The sequence below is a fragment of the Dermacentor albipictus genome, chromosome 3, assembly GCF_038994185.2.
Source record: "Dermacentor albipictus isolate Rhodes 1998 colony chromosome 3, USDA_Dalb.pri_finalv2, whole genome shotgun sequence".
NCBI lineage: Eukaryota > Metazoa > Arthropoda > Arachnida > Ixodida > Ixodidae > Dermacentor > Dermacentor albipictus.
The window spans coordinates 43,608,104-43,631,544 of record NC_091823.1 but is presented as its reverse complement, the minus strand read 5'-3'; the positions used below and the strand labels follow the sequence as shown (position 1 = coordinate 43,631,544).

At 50.9% G+C, this 23,441-nt stretch overlaps 1 protein-coding gene across 5 annotated transcripts in view; it reads left to right on the top strand.

Moving 5' to 3' along the window:
- Synd (protein kinase C and casein kinase substrate in neurons protein Synd) overlaps nucleotides 1-23,441 on the top strand; it is a 132,537-nt gene that overhangs the window by 33,186 nt on the left and 75,910 nt on the right. For 3 of the 5 annotated variants that reach the window (XM_065432627.2, XM_065432621.2, XM_065432626.2), the window contains exon 2: nucleotides 15,126-15,191. The exons of 1 other annotated variant lie outside the window; for it this stretch is intronic. The gene's annotated coding sequence lies outside the window, so the exon portion shown is untranslated. Of the gene's footprint in view, nucleotides 1-14,634; nucleotides 14,905-15,125; nucleotides 15,192-23,441 lie in introns of those variants that run through there. One more of the 5 variants, XM_065432623.2, reaches the window with a different exon arrangement.

Genomic DNA, 23,441 nt, shown 5'->3' with positions numbered 1-23,441 from the left:
TCTCCCTCTGCGGGCGGCTTTTCGTAAGTGCTCGGCATCGCGGCGGATGCCCACAGCGACGACCGATGCCTCGCTCGACCGCGCCTCGCTTCTCGCTCGCTTTCCTCTCTCGCCCGCTACTATTCGTCCCACAGAGCAAATGAGCGCGGCTTCCCCCCGCTGGGCACTTACGAGCGCGCCGCCTGCCCCGGGGCAGCGGCGGCAATTGCCGCTCCGGCGGTCTCCCTCCCGGGGAAGCTCTTTTCCCCGCTGCCTCGAGTTCCGTATTGAGCTTCCTTTCCTTTCGGTCTCGTGGGGCGCGTCTCATTTGTTCTTCCGAATGGCAGGCGCGCAGCAGCAGCCAGCGGCAGTTGTCGATGAGGACGCAAGACGTCGGCTCGTCGGAAGTGGAGTCGCTTCTGAGATCCAGCGTCATTGCGAAACTCTCTCTCTCTCTCTCTCTCTCTCTCTCTCTCGCATATATCGCTTTCGATCAGCTGTGCTCGCGGACATCCGTGTACGCGCGAGCCATACCTGCAGGAATGATTCTTTTTCAACGCTTACCGTTTGACTGCCCATTCGTTTTAAGATTGGTCGGTCTTTCTTTTTGTATAGTGTCAACACGACTCGTGTAGTTCGCGCAGCCTGCATTCGATTCGCGTGGTACCAACCCTTAAAGGCGACCCGCCGCGGCGCCTAAGCTGCCATGCTGTTGCGCTGCTAAGCGCGACCTAGCGGGATCAAATCCCAGCCCGCATTTCGATGCATGCGAAATGCAAGAACGCTCAGGTCCCGTGCATTGGGGGCACGTTAAAGATCCCCTGATTGTCAAAATTATTCCGGATTCCCCCCACTACGGCGTGCCTCATAATCTGATCGTGGTTCTGGCGCGTAAAACCCCAGAATTTCCTTAAAGGCCAACAGCAACAAAATTTCACTTCGTGTACATTAGCTATCGGCATAGTATATCATACTGAAGAAATCGTGACAAAATTGCGGGACCTGTAATTGTATAACTTTGTTACTAGCAGCCTTTGAACAGCACCTTAGCAGACGACGCGTGCACCTGCTGGTTGGCGTGTGCGTATGACGTAAGTCTCAGCACGTCGCCTTCGAAATTTTTCGGCGCGCCGCGGGAAGCCGCGGCAACAGCTAATCTCGGAGGTCATACCTACAACACTCGCGTCCTAAGTCACGCGGCCCAAAATTTTGTTGCACTTTGCCGCTGGATATATATTTTACGTCGCCTAAGTTATGTAGTAATAAAGACTGAGGGGGATGCTTTCTTCTTCTTCTTCATTTTTTTTTATGTTACGTTTTGGACGCATGTCCTATTCTAACGTATAGCTGAACCCGTACAGCAGTTCAATCCAGGATTCGTGAGCGATCGCGTCGTTCTCTCGCCATGACGTACGCTTCGTCTTTTCGGGACAACTTCATTCAACTTCCGCAGCGGGAGGCGCCGCATGTACGCAAGGTCAGCCGTGCTCGAAATCCGGCGACGCGAAAGTCCGGAACAACTGGCGAACGCCTCGCCGCGGCGCTCCTTCGTGCGTAACCGCCGCGTCGGTGCCCGGGGGTCACCTCTCCTCCCTGTTGGCGGCTGGCTGCCTGCGAATAACGCGCGCATGCCTTGCCCCTGCCGCAGCCGTGACGCGAAGGATGTCCGTTCTGGTAATGACCCGCGCAGAGTGCCGAGGAGCGGCGTCGAACGTACCACCACATTCGGATACCCGTGGCCATAGTTTCTCACTATAACACCTAGAGGGTAATCTGGCGCCACCGTCTATGGGAGTTTCTTAAGGGGGCACCGTGCCGTCATGGGAATGACGGTATATGTGTCTGCGAGTCTCGTGTTGGCTGGTGTTGTAAGAGGCTTCGTCTAAAACGTGGATATGGCTACGCAAACAACGCGTTTTCAAAGTAAAATCTTCATAAAATGTTTCCATTAACGCATACTACATCTTTACTCACCCACGATGCATGACCAAGCGAAGAAAAGCAAGAACAGACGACCAACTGTTTCAAAGCGAGCGCGAACCTTGTCGTCTGTCCTCCAACTTTAGCGGCCCGCTGATACTTTTTATGTAACATGTAGCCGTACACACAATAACAAGTTCTCATAGTTAAATAAAACATGTTTTCGCGTAATAATAAAGCTAAAACAGCTTTTCACGTGCTGTTTTAGTAGAAAGTGAATCATTTTGACAGACGGAATGGTACTTGCCAAGCGCGTCTTCAAGGTGTCCTGTCTCTACGAGAACGATGCCAATCCGAATCCACAATATACTGGCATTCCCATGCATACCATGGCGCAGCAGCGCCAGATTTCCCTCTAGGTAATGTAGTGAGAAACTCTATGCCCGTGGCCTCCGACATCGCACCCTGAGCACTGCGATCTCGGAGGCCACAGTATAACGCATGTCGCCGACTCCGTACAGTGCAAGGAGGAGAGGCAACGATTCGCGTGAGCCGACGAGAAAAAAAGAGAACCGGAAGTGCTCCTGCACTCTCCGCCTCTTGCTCGCCCTCCGCGCGATACCGACTGAATGGAAGCGTCACGGAAAGACTAATAGCGTGCAGTGGGTGAGCCCTCCTTCCTCCTCGGAACACGCAGCCCGCTTTCGTTACCAATTTGCCCGCATGATCCCTAGCCTTCGCTGCATTTAACGGAATTGGTGAGACGGGAGTGATTTAAGACGGACGTGCCCTTTTCCCTTTGCACTGTTGTGTACGATGCTGCGAATCCCGATGTGTGGAGTCTGTTCGTTCGCCAGTTTCTGGTGCTTTTCTTTTTGTACGTTTTATATACCGCTGGCGGCCTCTGTCCATTCGGCAAGTTCGCCCCCCAGGCCGCGTCCCTTCTCGCGGCGAGATGACGAGAAAAAGGCGCCGCGCGCGCTCCCACGCGCACTCGTCTTTTCGCGTCTATCGTGTGTGTTGTTTGAAAAGGGCTGGCTGGCGGGCAAGAAAGCTTGTGTACGCGTGCCGAGTGAGCTCGTCTTGTGCAACCGAGATTCTCTCCTTCGCCGCCCGTCTCTGTGTGTGTGCAGTGTACGCGTGTGCGTGTAGGCGACGCTGGCGAGAAACCCCTCAAGCTTTTCTTCGAGGAAGATCCCACCGCCCCTCGCCCTCCTTTCTGCTTTTCTCGCTTGTTGTGTTCAGTCGTGTTTTTTTTTTTTTTTTTTTTGCCGAGTGTAGATGCATGCGCTCGCGGCCTTCGCGGCGCCCTGCGAAGCCGCCGCAGGTGTTGCCCGCGTCGTCGCGCCCCTCTACCCCTACATGAATACGTTGCTTGTGGCGATAACGTCACCTGCGTACGCGCAAGCAATACCTCGCGAATTCCGCATGTTCGCAGACGCATGCACGGTGAACTTCCGCGTATTGGGCGAATGCGCTCTTCCTACTTCCAGAGCCTCTAAGGACTCCGCTACTGCGTAAGCTCGAGAATGGCAACTTCTAAAATGCATTTTCGCCTTAATAATTGCGATTCGCGTTGTACCCAGTCATGATTGATGCTATAGGCGGGACTTTTTTTGGCCTGCGCTATTCGGTAAGCATCCCGTTATCGCTCCTGAGACGACACAGCCAGGTATTCAAGTGGTAAGCGGTGGCAAATCGTCTATACAGTTTAAAGCTGTGTGTGTGTGTGTGTGTGTGTGTGTGTGTGTGTGTGTGTGTGTGTGTGTGTGTGTGTGTGTGTGTGTGTGTGTGTGTGTGTGTGTGTGTGTGTGTGTGTGTGTGTGTGTGTGTGTGTGTGTGTGTGTGTGTGTGTGTGAGCGCGCGCGCGCGGCGTCCACTATTTTGCAATTAAGTGCGCTGCCGAAAGAGTTCCCAACCCTTCTCTTGCGTGCACTTCATGCTTCCCCCTAATCCCTGTTCAGCGGCCATTTAACGTGCGTTCGCATTCATGCTCGGACATTTGCCCTTGTTTTGTTGTCTGTGCTTAGCCCTTGCTCGCCCCCTTTTGTGAGGCGGAGATTGGCGGTTACCCACGGAACTGTCACGACCGCTGCACATCTTTACATTGACAGGGTGATGCAGCGTGCACTTCCGGTCAGTGTCTCGCGTATTTAAAGGGACACCAAAGAAAAGGACAAAGTTGAGCTACATTAAAGGATTATGCCCTTGACGTCGGCGCTGCCTGATATCTGAATGCCTAGAGGGAAGTCACGTGGAGATTACGTCAACCCGACCGTTCCGCCGCGGGCGGTTGAAATTGAGGAGGCGCAGCGGCACCTTGCCTCGGCGGCAATTTTCTACACAACCAGTGGACATATTTGCACGTAGAAAGCGATGACTCACTTCTAGACGAATAATCTGTCGATCTCTAATCTCGACATAATTTCATGTGAGTGTCCCTTTAATAGTACGCCGCAGCGCTGACGGAAGTCATTACATCTATGTAGGGACGGGAGTAGCAAGATGTAGTTTGATTCGTTAAACAATTCGAACGGTACAAGGAAACTTCTTGGGACGATGTAAGGTGCATAAGAGAGACTGACAATAGCTTCAAGGCGTAACTTCTGCCATGGCAGTGCAGCGTGAAGTCACTTTGAGAGCGGAGAGTCCGTCACTCTAGACCGTTGACACTCTTGAGATCGGAAGGCAATCAAATACATTCTTCTTCGTCACTAACGAGGGAGGGAGAAAACGCCTTTCTATAACGAGGCGCACCACAAACGGAATTGTTAGCTTCCCAGTAACTTGCTGATCCAAGACGACTGGAATGCTTCTTCTCTTGGCGAGGGCGAATAGGGTAGTTTATTTCAGGGCTTTTGCCTTCCCTGGAGAGAGCGAAGGGGGCCAGACCGAACCTTTCTCGTTCCGAGGTGTAGCTCTCGTCCTCTCCATTAAATTGGCAGCCCTGATCATGCGGCTTTCGCCGGGCCGTTGTTCCCTCGTGTAGAAGCCGGATGGTGGGCAGACTGCGCCGATGCATATCCGTCGCCAGGCGCGTGTGAGCGACTACTCGCTGGGCTTGCGAAAAGCGGCAGTGGAGGAGAGAGATGAGGTTGCGTCGACGACTGGCGTCCGCCATTTCTTCATTCGTCGTTACTATGCGCGCGTGGGTCGCGGCGATGTGCCTGCCGCGTCGGAACAGAGAGCGTTCGCTGTTGTCTTGTTTTTCTCGCCGTTTCGCGGGAATCCGCGCAGGGGCGACACACGAACTCGTGACTGCGCGCCCCGGCGGCCCGTGGCGTGTCGTCACCGCGCTGTGGGGGCGCGAATATTGCGTGCCTTACTGTGCTGCCAGCAAAGAGAGAGAGAGAGAGAGAGCAATTGAAGAAAAGTGAAAGCGCGGCTAAGCCAAAGAGGAGTTGAGAGAGTGCGGGCATGCGCGTGCTTCCGAGACGAATGAGCGTATATCCGCCGTATTTTCTTCTTCCCTTTCTTTCCTGCTTTATTTCATTCTTTTTTTGTCGCCGACGTGAGGTTACAATGACTACTGCTGTCTGGAGCGCTGGGATTTTCATTACTGTTCTAAAAAGAAAAATTGCACGTCTCGCATTTCATTTCTCAGCTCTGTCTACCGACGGCTTTGCGAGCAGTATGCGGCCGGCTGCGGAAGTTTACGCACGGCGGAAGCTACTGCAAGGGAAGAGAGAAGCGCAATTACTATATTGCAGCCTGGAATTGAGGTTATTGACGCGTTCGTGTCGGGGCTTTGCTAGCCGGTGTTCTCCGAGGACGCCACGGTAGGAAAGAAAATGAGGTGTATAGGAAGTTTGACACGAACTGTAGACGACTGTGATATTGGAAATAGTTGTGTGTGTGTGTGTGTGTGTGTGTGTGTGTGTGTGTGTGTGTGTGCGTGCGTGCGTGCGTGCGTGTGTGTGTGTGTGTGTGTGTGTGTGTGTGTGTGTGTGTGTGTGTGTGTGTGTGTGTGTGTGTGTGTGTGTGTGTGTGTGTGTGTGTGTGTGTGTGTGTGTGAAATTATAGCTGTCCGAGCCTATAGTGCATGCTGCCATTTCTCAGTGCGTCTCCCTCCGGGTCGGAGCTTCGTCTGCGTGCGTGTGTGTGCGCGCGGAGAGGCCCACGTTGTACATGCGCGAGACAGCCTATATACACGTGCAAACCTATAGCAGGCACGGCAGCGGTCCTAATCTCGATTGCGAGAGCGCCCTTGTATCGGAGCAAAGACCGCGGGCGCAATTCGGCGTTACAGTGGCATGTCAAGTGTCCTGGCCGATGGAGCTCTCGAATCGAGAGTGCTACGGCCAGCGTTGCAAACGTCTTGGCAGTTACGCGCGCGCGTATACTCCCGACCTGAGCGACCAATCGCATCGTGGACTTTGAATGGGTGCGCAGTCTCTTATAAATGGTAACGTGATCGGCGTCGCGTAGGTCGCTACATACCTTGGCGAGTTATTTAGTCTCGTTGGTTCGGCGACTCGCATGAGTGACGGCCTAGGCTCGTTGCGAGGCCAACCGCAACGAAACTTTGGTCCACGTAGAAAGCCTATATATTCAGATAGAGTGAATACAGACGTTTTTTTTTTTTTTATCTGAGTGGATGCGTCGTGAAAGGCTCGCAAAAATAGAAGTTTTTGACACGGCGAAACTGACCAGGACGCTTCCACTATACCGCTCGCCGGAAGTGGCGCATGACTCGGATCGCGCGACTTGTTGGCATGACCTCCAAAATTAGCCATCTGCGGCTGCCCGTGGCGCGCTGGAAAAAAAAAAAGTCTGAGGCGATGTGCTGGGACTTGCGCGCCATAGCTTCTAACTGCCAGGTGCTCGCGCGTCGTCCGCATATAGGCGCCCAAAATGCTGATAATAATATAATAGTTGATTACTAGCCCTGCAGCTTTGCCTAGATTGCTTCTACAGTAGTATCTGCTGCTCACTTATCACCAATTACGTAGATGTTTTCGAATATCGAATAGTCAAACGCGGATGTATATATTTACAGCACAAACATTAATTTCGGTATATAATTAGGTGACACGCTTGTACTGACTAGTGAAAAAAAGACGGCCAACTATGACGCGGACAGTTCTGATAAGTTTTAAACGCACTATCAGTCATTGACATAAAAAGAATTGTGAATGAACTCTCAATATCTTTAGAACCTCGTTGCGAAACTAGCTTTCCTACTTTGAATGACCGCTATATGACTATAGCTTTCCAGAAATTCTAAATAAATGGCTGTGGAAGAAATAGTACAAGTTCTGGGAAAAGAAGTTGCTGAATGACTCGTGTGACGTGGACACGTGTGAAAGGGGTGGCCCGCTGAAAAAAAAATGTCGCTGGTATAGCGGCGTAGAAGATAAAGTTGCAGCTTGACTAGACTGCAAGAAACACTAAATTACAGGACTACAACCGAAAGTCGCACCTTGTCAAGTAGACTATATACCGTCGCGAAACTGAAACAAATCTTCCATTGTCCGTTTTGTCCTTGCATTGCTTTGAAAGCTTTTGTTGCTTTTTCACGTCTAATAATTTGCGAAACTTTGTTTAGCAGACGGAGATTAACAGTAATCCGACTTTACCATTCGGTTGTTGGCGAAATATTTGGTTAGTTTCGATATTCTAAAATATCGAATAGTTTGTTCATTTTCGATGCGGGTACGAATAGTTAGTGTAAGATTCGATTAGTATTCGCAACTTCGAATATTTCGTTGCAGTTCGCCTGTAGTTATAAAGGGGCACATTTAGAGATAAGTTTATAACGATGAAATGAAATTATCTATCTCCAAACTCCATTTTCGTTAATTTTGCGGTAAGTAGTTGATTAGGACATTAGAAAATGAAGGCCAGAGTAACATTTTCCTTTATTGTCGCGCCAGCACCGGTACGTGAGTACCGGACGTCACGTATTTCGATGCATTTTCTCGTATTTCAGCCGTTCTGGAGCTGTAAAATTCTTGATACTTCTCAAATTTATTCTTTAGTTACATTAGAATACAGCTGCGTCGAGCTTCATTTACCGATAAAACTATAATAACCATCGCCAAGCAGACGTCATTAAATATCTATGACGTGGCGGCGAGCTTCTGCAGGAACTTCAAGGCGGCGTCTCCCCCCCCCTCCCCCCGCCTCCTCCCGTGCTTAGTTTTCTTTTTTTTGTAATTTCTTGATTAAACCGTAAGTGATTTTCCCGCTATTTCATTTTTCTCTTTAATGTCCGGCGCTTCCTTCATATACGTTTTTTACGGAAATAAGCGTCGTGTATATAGAAGCACTTAAATCCACATCGGTTAGACCTGAAGGGATCGCCTTCTAACAGATCCACACTATATATCTGCGCTACCATTATTTATTCTTCGTCTCCATCTTTCAAGCACCACATTTCCTGTACCTCGGATAAACCACAAAACTGATTTTAAAAAAATACTTGCTCCGAGTTACGGTGGTTCAACCATGCAGGTTAGGTTTCGGCGGTGAGCGGGAAATGCATTTGCTATATACTTGCAGCCTGTGAATCTCTATATGCTTTCGCTTACGCTTCCCATAAATTGCTTCCCGTATGGCGTTGTGCAGGCGCCGCAGGGCCTGCCCCCCCTTTTTTTTATGGCCTATATACAAAAGGCGATAAAACGCTGGAAACGAGCTTCAGCGTCAATTAGAATTCCGCGCGTCGGTCGGGTTTATGGCTATAAACTCGGGCGGTGTGTGTCGGAGCCCCGATGAGCACGGGTTGTACGCTATACTATGGGCGTCTTTGTGCTATACGGCGCCAGGCGTGTCGGCACGGCAGGCGTCAACGGAAACAGCTCTCGGCGCTCCAATTTGTGAGGGGAAAAATACTGGTGGCAGATGAGTAATGCACAGGATGCGGGTTGCCTATCTCGTCGTTGCAAGGTTCGTGGCGTTGCCTATGTATGCGCGACCTATATGCGTGCAATCTTCGTTGGGTCGCAAACATTACCTTCCAGTATTCCTCGGGAGCAACAGGAGCTCAAGGGTTGCAAAAGCATAAGTTTATATATTCGGCTTTACGGAAACCTGCTTTGACGTAGTTTGTGAATAAGCAGACAAGTCCGCTTTTCCGGAAAGTGCGTGGCAATTTGTTCTGTGTAACCGCACTGGCGCGGGAAAAGCAAAAAAAGGGGGTGGGTGCGAAGGACCGTCGATTTCGAAGCGTGAAGAACCGCGCGCTACAGCTTCAACCGTTTTCTTTCTACGTAGAACAGTAAGTTCACCCCTCACCAAAAGCAACCTTTCGTTCTATATTTAAACTCTCGATTCGCTATTGGCCGAGAATGTGTAAAACATTGAAGGTCTGCGATCCGCAGCGTAATTAATCATGGGCCAGCAGTGGAGAGTGCGAATGTAGAGAGGGAGAGAGATAAACACAGCGTGAAGGGTGTAAGAGCTACGCGTGCGCCACTCTTACACTATCCGACCTACTCTGGTCTCGAGCAGATGTCGCTTTCCGCGGACTTCGCCTAGTCGCCAGTTTTATTGGGCCTTCGCGTCGCCGAAGCGACAGCAACGAAAGCTGCGGGCGTCTCATCATTTCCCCGCGCACGTCTTCTCGAGGTTCCCAGTTTCAACGAGGCTGCTGCAGCGTTCTGTCTGGCCCGCGGTATATGAGCTCGTTTCTGTGTCGCCGGGTGCCTTCCATCATTTCCACGTGCCTGGAGCGCGTCCCTTATTGTCCCGCAGCTAATCGAGTCGGTGTCGTTGCAGTACACGTGTCGTAACCGAAGTCACGTCAGTGCGCGTGCAGTCTCTCTCTCTCTCTCTCTGCAGCCTCGTGTGTGTGTCGTCTCCGAGGCGTCGTTCGCGCCCTGCATTGGCCACGGGCGAGAAAATTATCGGCCGTGCCCGCGATTACGGCCCGTTTCCTTTGCCGTCCGTCGCTCAGCGTCGCTGATTGCGCGACCGCCCCCCGTGTGTGTGAGCTGTACCTATGGCTGCACGACGTGTGCCCAATTGCGTGCAGTGCAGGGTCCCGTCATGCAGTCGGTGACGAAAGCCGGCATGTCGGTGTCCGCGAGCAATATCATCTACAAAAGGGTTTGACAGCTGTGCTCCGCCAAACTTTCCGTTCAGCCTGCCGCCGTGCGTGGCGATATGTTAGTGGCGGGGAAACCGTAGTTATGATTCTTCCTTTTTTTTCTTTGTTAGGTTTGGATGAATTGCCGCTCGGCATAAGATCATGGTATAAATGCGCCGAGTTCTGCATCATGCGGGAACAAGATTCTCTGGAGGCTTTTTCTCCGTCACCTAATAAAGTTGACACTCACTCACTCACTCCGTCACCTAACGGCTGTATAGTGCTTGATTGGTTGATCGACACTCTACCCGTAGCTATCGCTGTAAATGCTTCTATGCTGACTGTATACTGTTAATATACGCAAAATGTTGGATGGGCTACGAATGCCTGGCAGCTTCTACTTCGTGAACCCCCCCCCCCCCCCCATTTGCACAGGTGGCGTGTTTAGCAGCTTTAGCTTCCGCTAGACTGCGCCGAATTTGACAACAAAAAAAGAAATTGAAAAAAAAAAACTACGTATCGGGGTGGAAGGGGGGCGGGGGTGCGCATGTATCACCTCGTTGTTGCCGTCGTCTCCGCCAGACGGGCGGGCGGTCGGGCGCGCGCCACATTCGGCCGGCGTCGGTGACCCACATGGCGCCGTGGGGGCCGGAATGCGCGAGAGGCCAAGCCACGTGCCTCGCTTGCGCGGTCGATCGAGGGGCGCTGATTGCGCTCAGCGTGGGGGCGAAAGCCGCCGTGCGCTGCGTCCGCCGTTGTTTGGGGCCGACGGGGCGCGTACTTTGGTCGCTCGGAACTCTCGCCTTTAGCGTTCGCCGCCTCCAAATAGCTGTGATCAGCAGCTAGCTTTTTTTTTTTTTTAGGGGGGGTGGGGGTGGGGGAGACACTGATTTTGCGAAAGTGGCTTTTTAACTTATAGTCAAGAGTTCGACGAAAGTTCGTCTGGTCAGGTAACATGATGATGAAGAAATTACGGCCACTGACCAAGTCAAGGTGAAAAAACACACAGACGTTTCGGGAGTGTGATCAAGGAACCCGTACGGGTCCCGAAACGTCTGTGTGTTTTTTCGCCTTGACTTGGTCAGTGGCCGTAATTTCTTCATCAGCTTTTTAACTTGTAACGCGCACTACTTCGGTTAAGGGCGAATGGTCAGTGGACAGACGCATCACCACGTACTTTATACCTAGTTTTGTGGTGCTTATCGTAATGTTAGGTTAAAATTGCAGTAAACGTGAACGCTTTTCAGGACTTGTCTGAGCTGGAAAGGTACACACGGGATGCAGACGTGCGTCATTTGTATACAGGGATGTCTTATGCAAATATAACAAATTCGACATAAAGTTCGAGCTTGTCAGTTCGCGCTTTATCTGCTTGTTGGTCACTCGCCCACTGTCGGTGAAGTTGCGAGTTAAAATTCGCTCGGTACAAATCGGACAGATGCCCGGGATCGGCCTTCTAGAGGTCGAGGCATTGTAAGGGAGTATTCTTGAAGCAAAATGTTCCAAAATGGCACAAAATCCTTTTTTTGGGTGTGGCTGAGGTGCTTTACGGAGGCCGAAGAAGTTGTTTAAACATAATGGTCATGCAGTCTTCTGACTCCCGTTATCCTTGCTCTGGGCCATGATATAATGTAAATATTGTTTGCATTCGAAGTCCGCCATTAGCCCTCTTGGTAGGTCAAAAGCCATTTTGACTTATCACGGAGGGCTAATGGCGGATTTGGAATAAGAATTGATTGCAATAGTTTCTCGTTATAACCGGCCGAGAATGATGCAACTGAAAAGCACAACAACATAGGATTACCGATACCCTTCGAACATGAGCGACATTATGAAGTAAGGAAAAAACTCTAATTCGCATTCCGTTACATACTGGGTTCATCCTGTCTGTGTCCCACCCGTGCTACGCAGTATAGTGCAATCCTCGACACGAACATCTGATTCGAAAGGGCCGTCGTCGTTGTTGGCACTCGCTCCGCTATATTTGCGCAAGAAAACGCACCGTCTCTCCCGCCATCAGCGTTACGCGAGAAGGCTAGATGGTGTGTCGGTCTCGGACTTTGTGTGCAACGAGCCGTCGCGGCCATAATAGCTCCCAGCGAGCACTTATGGGCTCATTAAGGACTTGTACTTGGACGCTGTTGCAGTGTCCTCACGCTGGACAGTCAGTCAGTCGTGTATTTCTCTTACGCCTAAACCCAATTTTGCCAACGAGGATCCGTTGCACAGAAAAGAATTTGTGCTAAACGGGTCACTATATATGCACGCTCAAGTTCTTGTGCAAAGTGCTCCTTTCCGAAGACTTGTAGTGATACCTTCTCTAATAGCGATTGCTCGCTCACTATGCTTGGAATCGTAGTACGCTTCTTTGCAAGCTCTTAAAAGGCACAAATGATGGTACACTTAGCTATGACAACTAAGCATCATATGTTAGCAGCTATTCGCAACTTTCACGTACGGTGGCGCCATCATGCGGCGGCGGCCGGAAATAATCGAAAGATTATACTTGCCGCTGGCTGCCGCCCGTTCGTGTAGCGTATTGGTGTTGTCTACGCTTTTCCTTCCCTTTGGTTGATGTTTGAACGCGTTCAAAGCTCCCATGGGATCCTGAAGGACACTTAACATGCTCAGAATGAGCAAACATAGAAGTAACCGTATTTGCTGCGTGCCGCAATGGGTGCCGAGCGGTAGTTATGCGGTTGGTGATGTGAGCCTTCACTCACTCCCACCGGCTGCGTCCATGAAGAAGAAATTGATTATTAAGCTGCGGATCGACAAAGGTTTCACAGAAGCGATGAAGGTTTGCAGTGCGCACTTCATGCCGGAGGATTTTTTTTTTTTGGAATACGACAAATGAGTGACAATTCCGAGCACTTGAAATCACGAATAGACGCACGTCCATAAAGACGCAGGCATAGCACTATATTATGTGCAGGGAAAGAAATAACGCGGAATTTTAACTCATATGTGTTGTAGGATGATTGATGCTTGCGTTCTTGCCACTCATGCGCTTGCGGCTACGTTGGAGCGCATTCTCCCTGAAGCCTTGTACCTGCTTCAAAATTTCTTGTTCTCGTTCATACATTCGTGCTGTGCAACGCCGGCTTGACATTCCACCATTTTCGAACAGAGAGACGAGTTTCTCATTTGTGCATCGAAGCAAAGTGACGCAGGCGTAGAGGGACCTGGAATTCGTACCTCGTCTGCCACTTCGATGCGCGGTTGCAACGTGTGCACAGGTGCGCATGACTGCACTCGTAAAGTAACAAATCCTAGTCCAACAAGCGTTAAACTACTGTGCAGTGTTTGCGTAGCGAACCCTCAGCTGATCTGCGTGTATATTATTTTATAAAGATAACTGGAAGAATGAAGCGAGCATTACCGCGGACCAGTAAATGTCGGCAATGTATCGCTTGATCTGTCTATAGGCAAGACGCGGTAGGACTCACGCAGGCTGTAAAACTACCGTAAGACTGTAGCTTGCACAGCACGCATAAAGCGCAATAACCAAATTGCAAGGGTGAACGGTTATCGTATTAGCTCGCGAAAGCAGTCAGATATGGTTTTTTGTTTACTTCTGACGTTCAACATACAGCTTTGTGAACACAGGCAGGGATAACTAGACAAGAAATTTTCGCACACAAAACGCTGCTTTTCACGCCGTCGATGTAAATGACTTCGGTCGCGCGACACCAGGAAGGTTTTTTTTTTCTCGACACGGCGGCTTATTCAAGCGGTCTAAGTAACAACTTGCAGAGAGCACCACACCGTATAAAAGTTCATGGTACCCACTCAAAGAGGTCAAATTAATAGAATAGCAAATAAAAAGCACTGTCACTTCTCTTAATAACACCGTCGCGGTAAAACTGAAACCACAGCTCATGTGGCTCGCTTCGAAGTCGCGAAGTTTTTATGCAAAGGCCTTCAACAGTCACAGACGTCGACGTGCACGCTTTTATGCCGCAACACACAAGATGATCAGCGAAGCTGCCTTCGAATCCCGGGTTCTGCTCGCCCAATATGAGCCATTACGCAGGCTAACGACAGCGGGCGTGTAAATTGAAGAGGCATTTCAGCATGACGACGCGAAACAACATGCCACTGAGCTAGACGACCGCAGCACTGCACCGACAGCTCTAGTTCTTAATCTCTCGGACAGCCATGTTGGATTTAAGGTGGCGCCCCCTATAGGCCGTGAAAGTTGCGAATACAATCTTGACCGCCGGTCAGCAGAACGCAACTGCAGAAGTTTCGGTCTCTGACCGCCGTGTAGCATTTCCCTGAAGGCTGTGTGAAAAACTTCAGCGGGCTTACCTACTGATATTTTTTTCTTTACCTGTACGCGCTGTCTAGTTTGAGCGCTCCGTGATCGGGCTCGAAGCGTGGGAATATTCCGTCCTTCTATAGCGCGTGACGTTATACGATGCTGCGCCTCCCCGTCCACTTAGTTCGCGATCGCGTGGGTGGCGCGGCGTGCGCGGCCGTCCTCCCTGTGTCCCCGCCCTTGATGATTGGGGCGCGGCGTCGGCGCGCTAGGCCTCGTCGTGCTAGGCCTCGTCGTTGCTGGCGCTAACGAACGTGCGTACGCACTTCACTCACTCCCCGCTTTCCCTTTCGACGGCGGCAGTTAGGCGAGATGTGCCGCGTGCTCCTCTTCCACCGGACGCTTGTGTACACCTTGCCGCCGCCCGGAAACGGACGTTTGCGTGCGTGTATGGGTGTATGCGCGGCAGCCCATGCCGTAGTAGTATAGTGGTGTTCGCTCTGTGCGACCTATCCTTTCTTCGCGCGTGTCGGTATTGTTCGGCGCGGCGTGTTACGCACTCTGATATGGATGCCACCTGTCGTGAGAAACTTCACCTGTGAACAGAGTTAACGACCCTGGTCGGTTGATGAAGCATGCGTGTATACGCTTCTTCGCGCACTTGGTGCTTGATGGCGACACGCGCAAGCGCTTGAAGCCGAGGCGCAAGGCAAGTGTGTGCTTTTGGAACATTGATATGGCGTTTGTTTCACAGCAACTCTTTTCGTTGAGGGCAGAAGCGAGGTTTCTGAGACATTACTTTGGGAAGAAATGGGCGCGCATAAGAGGGGATAAAGGATGTATAATTCGTCGATAACAGCGATGTCGTGTAAAAATTGCTTCGCAAACTCTTCAAGAATATCTCGTTTGACGACTTTTCACGGATTTCAGGTTGAAGATACGGTGTTGCGACAAGTCGGCGTGCGGTGGGTCCTGCTTCCTCACCATCATTGACATGTAAGCAACGTTTAAATTTCTTAATTCTCAGCACATAACTCTCTTCGTGTTCCCGTTATTTAGAAGCTACGAAAATGGTTAAGCGAGGTTCGGGCTCGTCTTCTGGTCTTGATATTACCTTCGGGGATACTTCCTTTCAGGCGATGCCGCGCTGATGCCAGGGGCTTGCTGGAGCTACATTATTTATTCAACGCTCTAAGCAATGTCGGCGAAAGTGATCGGCCGCGGTATACGGCCACTTGCGCATACATATGACGAGTAGTTTTAGGGTTTCCATGTAGGATGACTTTCAATGCGCTTTCGTATTGCACCGATGACATCTTTTTGTTAGCCTACTCGTGTATAAGTTATCAGCCTTTACTATGCATGGCATCTCGGTAACTCGAAACGACCTCTGTTGTTGCGCAGACCATACACACATGCGTTCGTCGTGCGCAGTTATGCTCAACAACGTATTGTGTAGGCAGCGCAGCGGTACCTATATACATGTGCACTTCGCCCCCTGCATGCTTCTATGCATGCAATGTCAGTTGACGTGCCTGTGTCACACGCGAAATGATGCAGCTGTTTATTAAAAAGGGGGATGAATTGACGTGTTTTTCTTCTGCGTTTGCCTATTGTCTCAGACCTATTCAACGCTCTGGTGCGCTAGCTGAATAAAATACCTGACCCTAATTCTAAACGCACTCAGTATGCAAAAAAAAAAACAACAAAGAAATGTAGACGGGACGCACCCTTCAGACGTCAGTTAGGCAGCTAATAGCGTGGTAGCCGGCCAGTGGCACGATCTATACACGAATGAAAAATTTACGACGATCACCGTAATTGTTAGTTCAGGCATAGCCGGTCGGCGCAGTTATGACTGAGTAGCGTGGGTAGGTCTTTGTTCAAACTACAGCGAACGTCCTATTCGCTTGACTATGGTTTCCCCTATGAAACCTCGCACCAGCTAAGCAGTGAAGTCTGTTTTACAAATTTGTTGTTTGGCTGTTCATCAGAAACTTTATTTGCATAAACTTGACGCGAGCGGTTCGTGTCAGAAGTCGGGCTGGCCCAGACTGAGCCGACTGGGTTGACGTACTACATTCTGCCAAGCGCTTCGAGCTCCCCTGCAGGCGGGCGTACCCAACGTACGACAAATGTAGCAGACGCAAGGCACCGCGATAGCGTATTATCCGTACGGCTCGTGCGCCAGTGCCGCGCACGTGTCCCTAATTTTTGCGTTTTTTTTTCTTTTGGCATCACAGAACAGGCAGAACGCAGGTCGCTACAGTTATACCGTACGGCTGATACGGAAACGCGACACGGCTCCGCTTATTCACTGCACGGGGCATCTTGCCAATACTTCCATTGTAAGGTAGCCGAACGCTGACCCTCCATGAGGTAAAAGAGCATGCAAGTTAGGAAGGTTCGTCTTCTTCTCGTAGGTTACGTGCCGGGGCCAATCTTCCTCCGGCTGCATGCCGATCCCCTTTGCTCTCGCCGCATTTCGCGCGCTTTTGTAGGCGGTGAAAGGCTGCGCGGGGCCAGCGAGCGGATCGAAATCACGCAGCCGCCAAAGAAAGGCTCGGCCCTTCCGCGCCGCCTCCCTTTGTGAAAGCGCGCTTGTCACGTGGCCTGGCCGTTGCTTTCTTGCGTAGACACGCATCGCCGGAGCCCGCCGCGGAAGTGCACTTACCTGCCACCGCCCGCGCTCACCGAGTGACCTTTCCTCGAGTCAGGCGCGCGTCTTTCTTTTCTTGCTCTTCTGTTGAGCGATAGGCGCTGGTTGACCTCTTTGTCGTGTTTGTACATTTCTCGGCTGCACTTTGGGGGCTCGCAGGTTTTATCGAAGGTTAGTCGAAGTGGCTGTCTTCGGGACGGTTATCTCCTTACGTCGGCGCCCGTATAGTGTATTGGCGTATTCGTCGAAGGTCTCGTGTGCGCGTAATGCCAATTCAACGAGGCCACTGCCGTGATAGACCTCTGTTCGGAAGCACGCCTTCGTGGGTAGTAGGGAGACTGCAACATTTGTGTTTTCCTGCGGCAACGTACTTTACCTATATACGTTGCTGCCGGTGTCCTCAGTGCGTGCGTTCTCGGTGGCCTCGTACTGCTCCTGACGCCTTCCGTTCTTGAAGTCTATGGTTTTAAACGCTTACTCGTGGGCGTTTCATCGTGAGCCATTCACAAGCACTTATACAGACGAGCGAAGCACCCACTTATGAGCATAATTCGTAACTATAGCTGAATCAGGCTATTTATTATGCAGAAGGCAGTACACTCGAACTGAAACTCGTCCAAGTATGTGACGCGTAACCTTATCAAATCCCGACTTTGCGCTGTTCATTTCAACACTTTTTGCCTCCTAAAATGGGAAACAGTGGAGGCAGTGGGGTGTGGGGTGGGGCAGGCGCTTCTGTACTGTCTTTTTCATGTTAGCAGCTGCGATGCCCGACAGGAGTTCCAACTGTGTTTATGCGCTTTTAGTTTCGATTGCGACTATGGGTGTGCGAATATTCTAAATTTTCTGATAACGAATCGAACGAATCCACTCTTTGAAAATAGGAATATTTTACGTGGTCAGCTATACACAATCAAACATGAAATTGAAGCAGAAATACGAGAATTTTTTCATCCTTTCCACTGTGGACATAACGTGCTAGCGCACGCTGCATCGCTCACCTCAGCCAGACATTTCCAGCTAAACACGATCATTCGCAATAAAATGTTGCTTCAGCGCGCCAGTCGGCAGTGCATCCCATAAGATTACCTTTATAAACTTCATATGATAATGCATGACTGCGTATTCTCCTAAAACAGCCCCGAGTTTGCGAACGGCCTGCTTAGTTGTTTCTAATATGCCCCTTTTCTGCATTTAACAAAGCATGCTTTATCATGCGCAGTGTATTGAAATGTATTGAAAGTATTTTTCTCTTGCGAGAACACCAGGTTAATGATAATAGCGGTGAGAAGGCCACACATCATTTGCAAGCTGCTCGCGCTGTTAGCTTCCTATTGGATTCGGTCTCAAAAAACTGCCATTCGCACACTCCATGTTGCCGCTTCAATACAACTGTCAAAGCAAGGCTTGATACTATTTGTTTTGGAACGCGTTTGTGGGTGAAGCAAAGTTCGATCTCTGTCAGGCTCCTGCGTGTGGATCGCGAATGTAATTCCCTATTAGAGGATGACTGAATGTTCAGTGAGCCGCGTTGCAGCAGGATGACTGTCTCTTCGTTCCAATGCGTTTGCGTGACCAGACCTGTATAGGCGCGTCGCGATTCCTTGCAAGGATGTGGGCTATACGGGCTTGCCATAGGCCAAATAGACTGTAGACCAAATGGCTTCTGTAGACTAAACAGATAAACGGTCGTGTCATAGAGTCTGTATGTGGACGTGTACGTATGTGAACTTTCTGCAAACAACTTTATAGGAAATCTCTTAGATCGCTAAGAATGAGCGAGATGCATGTTAACGGCCGTTTGTTTATAGCGAACGTGTAAGTTTTCACAGCCAGAAATAATAAATTTAAGGCTCTGCAAGGTGTCTAACAGACAATATAAAGAGCGTATCCACTCATTTACATAAGGCCTGTTGGCAGTTGATTGACGTTCGTGCTTCGCGCGTTCCGCTGCTACTGCATTCTCGAAACGAGGAGGGTGGTCAACTATACGGCGGGCGCATATATACGGAGAGTGAAAGCACCCTCGGTGGATTGGATTCCGCGCCCTCTTGTCTGCTTCTCCTTTCCGTCGAGGTCGTTTGGAAGGCGCCTCTCGGTCACGCCGGCACGTCTTCCTGCGGCGTCCCGTGCGTGACAGCCCTCGAAAACGAACCGCGAGGGGAAGCGTTGGCGGCGGCGGCCCTGTTCGGAAAGCGTCGACTAGCGGCGTACTTACAACGTCGCACTCCCCCACCGAAGGAGGAGGCCATCGATGGGTCTTTCCTGGACGCTTCCGGGTGGAAGACCAAACGAGGAGGAGGAGGGGGAAATAAGTAAAAGGACGTGCGGTCTGCCCCGCGGGCATGTTCACGTGACGCGCGAACCGTTGCCGGTTGACCCCGATTGACGGGCGCGCTGTCTCTTCCGGGGCGCCGCCATCCATGGGACGTCTTCTGTCGGACGTCGCTTCGCCGTCTGCGCGGCGAAGGAGAAATGGGAGGTGGGCGGAGGGGCTGGGCGGAGAGTAGCTAACGCGCCCGTATAACCCCCTCCTCGTCAAATTGCCGCTGTTGCTGCTGCTGCTGCAGCCGCATTGCCTTCGGAGGCGAGCTGGCGCGATTTATACGCCACATCGACGATAGCGACCGGAGCGCGGTGGGGGCTGGCGGGACTGACGGTCGCCGCTGGCGCGCGTGCCGGGACGATTTATGGCGTGGCAGACCGGTGGCTGAATTGAATTCGTTTTGCCGTCTCGCTTTTGTTTTTCAGCGTGGGCGGCGCGCGTAATGGACGCCGCGTAGCGAAGAGTGATTCACTGCGCCGGGGCGGCTGCGGGACGAGCCGTAAAAACGGAAGTTCTCGTGCGGTGCGAATAGCCGAAAAGAAAATTAATTCTTCAAAGAAATAAGTGAAGTTAGTTGTACTACAAAGTAAAACGAATGTAGGTCCGGCGCGCTGCCTTGTTAAATGTTCGGCAGGAAAGCGGCGTAAGCCGGAAGAATAATGCGCAAGAAATGAGTTCGGGTAATGCACGTAGCATCGATGTGTACTGCTGCGCGCCCGGGCCTCGGTTCGCTATATAGGTGAGATGCCATCGCGCTGGCCCCGCGTAGGTGCAGTATGATTTTATGCTGTTTTCTTTCTTTTTTTTTCTTTTTGTCATCGTAAGCTTAACCTAACGGTCCATGTGCGTTTCTGGGCATAACCTGTTTGTGGACACGTTGCTTTGGAAATAATATGCGAAGCGATGTGTGCTAGGACTTGGTGCAGCGAAAGAAATTATACAGCACCTGAGCTTGGATATCCTGCTCCGGTAGAAGCCGGGTTACTCGAGCGCGTTGGCCTTTCTTGTATCAGTGCTCATTGTCTCACTTTCAGTGAGTAACTGGTAAAGTAACGGCGATGTAGAACCTCTGAGGGCCCTGTGCACCGTGCTGCGACAGCCTCAGTAGAAGACTTTCCCACGCTTGTTCGTACGCTCACAGCTCGACTCACTGGAACTGTGATATTATGTGGCTCCGTGGGTTCCTGCCATACGTTCTGCGCCATTTGGAGGTCCTGCCAAGTAAAGACTTAACCGAGGAGCCTACAGCGCGCTTTGCTTTCTTTTAATTTTCACCCGATGATGCTTCATCGCCAAAGCAAGCAATTCTTACATAGCATGGCCTCCGCCAATCCTGTATAAATTGCCTGCTGGATATAGCAGGCAAGGACGACACATTTACGCACACTAGTTTCAAAGCGAGTAGCATTTTTGAGAAATTCACTCAGTTTGCGATCTGTTTGTGCGTATCTAACGTATTTAACTCCTACTTGGGTTACTTGGTAGTCCATGGTCTAATGGACGGAGCATGGGGCTGCTGTGCCGAGGGAACCGGTTTGGAACCAACCGTCGGACTAACGTGGGTCACGGGGTATGCGCCGCTCTTCAATTAACCTCTTTGACGCCAACTTGGGTCACTGGGAATTTGACACTGGCAATGTGACACTGGGAATGTGACACTGGGAATGTGACACTGGCAATGTGACACTGGCAATGTGACACTGGCAATGTGACGCTGGAAATGTGACGCTGGAAATGTGACGCTGGAAATGTGACGCTGGGAATGTGACGCTGGGAATGTGACGCTGGGAATGTGACGCTGGGAATGTGACGCTGGGAATGTGACGCTGGAAATGTGACGCTGGAAATGTGACGCTGGAAATGTGACGCTGGAAATGTGACGCTGGAAATGTGACGCTGGAAATGTGACGCTGGAAATGTGACGCTGGAAATGTGACGCTGGAAATGTGACGCTGGAAATGTGACGCTGGGAATGTGACGCTGGGAATGTGACGCTGGGAATGTGACGCTGGGAATGTGACGCTGGGAATGTGACGCTGGGAATGTGACGCCGGGAATGTGACGCCGGGAATGTGACACTGGGAATGTGACACTAGGCATGTGCCGCTCGTCAGTGACGAAAAATACTTTAAAATTTCTCTGGTGTTGCGCGGAATTGAACTCACATCATGTGTATATACACGATCTTATGTGAACATAAAAACACGCGCCACGCGCGGACTTCGTGGCGGCGTCGCTAGATGTCGCAACGTGTGCAGAAGAAATGCCAGTAAAGGAGGCCGGCTGCAGTAAACGCCTCATACATGACGCATTTTGGAGGTGGCATGCAATACGGTGTGTCGCTGCATTGCTCACATGCTAATCGCATTAACGTCTACAGTCATCCTGAAATGGTTTCTGACACAATATTTTCTTGTCGTTGACGTTCGCTAGGTCAGGTGCTTGTCGCCTTAGCTGTCTTTTTCGGCTTGGTGCGACGCCAGCCGCCCTCTTATTTAGTAGCTCTGGCAACCTCTGCTTTTGTGACAAGATGAATATCGAAAAGAAACTGAGTGCGTCAATCTAGCGGCACAAGTTTGTCCAGCATCACAATCGCTTTAGTGTCTCGGTGAATGTTGCTTACGGGTGCCCAAGCGTTGTTTCTCCTGCGCAACCGGAATGTGTGGGTTAGTAGCCAATATATAACGCAAGGAAAATAAAAAATTCGCGCGCACACCTACAAACATCCGCTATCAAGATGGCCCCGTTTCGTTGTTAGAAGCGATATGCTATAGTTGTACACACCTCGTACGCTGCTGGCATTTCCTTGGACATTGGCCAACGGAGGATAATTGTCCTGTCGAACGCAGATGGCTGCGTAAAACGATTCCGTGCGCGAACGTTCGGTTGTTATCGCGTTGTCCGTCGACTTTCAACCCATGCTCGCGCGCGCATCAACTTGGCGGCGTAATATAAGCGGCGGCCGGCGCAAATCTTGTCGGGCAGAATCCGGATCGCTGGCGATTCTGCGCGTTTTCTGTGTACCTTCTGCGTGTGCGACTTTCGGAACGAGCGAGTTATCGGTCTCGCGTCGTAATGCAGCAACCGCGTCGCGTCCAAGGCACCTGCATGCCGCGAAAGCGGGTCGACTCCGTCAAGGCGCACGCCGTGTGCGACGAGCCGGCCCGAGCGAGCGCATTCCTGCTCTGCTCTCTTGGCAAGGCCGCGGCGTATTGTGTGTGTTCTGAATCAATTGCGAGGCTAAGGAGCGGTGTTAGAATTCAGTATTATGCCACGGGAGGGCCAATCGAAAGGGCTACCGGTTTATGGCCTAAAAGCACGCACAGGCTTTCGCAGCTCCTGTATGCTTTTATATATCGGAGGAGCGTTTGTTAAAAGCGCACATTTTTTCCCCCCTCGCTTGTCTCGCTAGCCTGTTAATGTGGCCTTACAAGTTTCCGTTTGTTAGCAAAACGGTGACATTTGGCAGAAAAAGAACAGTCAAGGTCAATTCGCTTTAACTTTACACTAATGTAGAAGGCTGGTCTGTAAGTGTTAACGCAATAAGTGTGAACGTGCACCGACGCGCAAATCTAGTGCGAAACGTGTGTTCGAACTATTTGAATGGCGCCAAATGTGCATTCAGCAACAGTTATGCGTATACCTTATACGTCTCGTTGCGGTCTCGAATTCAATACGCTGAAACTTTCGATCTTCCTTTATTCGTCCTGCTAAAGCATCATTTTTTTTTTCTTTCTTGGCTCGTTTATATCGGCCAGTTCGTTTTACGAGGCCGATACAGAAAGAAAGAAACGCGTATCCGCCGCACACTGCAGAGTTATTAGAGAGAGGCAAATACCTGGCGCCTCCTATTGGCACATATCTCAATACCTCGCGTCTCTCGGCTTATTTCACATTTCGCGCCGTATTACACGCGACGAAACCGTTCTTCGGACGTTTATTTCTTTCCTTCCTTCTGCGATTTTTTTTTCCCCCTTCGTCGGGCACGCATCGCATAGTGGCGTCCTCTCCTCACGTGCGCCTGTATCTCGTTGGTTTTTCTTTTTGTCGGCCTCTCGGTATGCAAAATAGGGCGTCTTCACGCGGCGCGCGTGCTTCACGAAGTATTCTCGATTCGAGGGTGGCCCTCCCGACCTGCGGCGGGGGTTATAGGGTGGCGACGAGCACCCGTCATTATTATTACGACGTGATCTCTTCCCCCGTCCGTGTTTTTCTCAGACGACTGGCGCACTACTGTCGTCCCCTCTCAGGGGCTTAACCC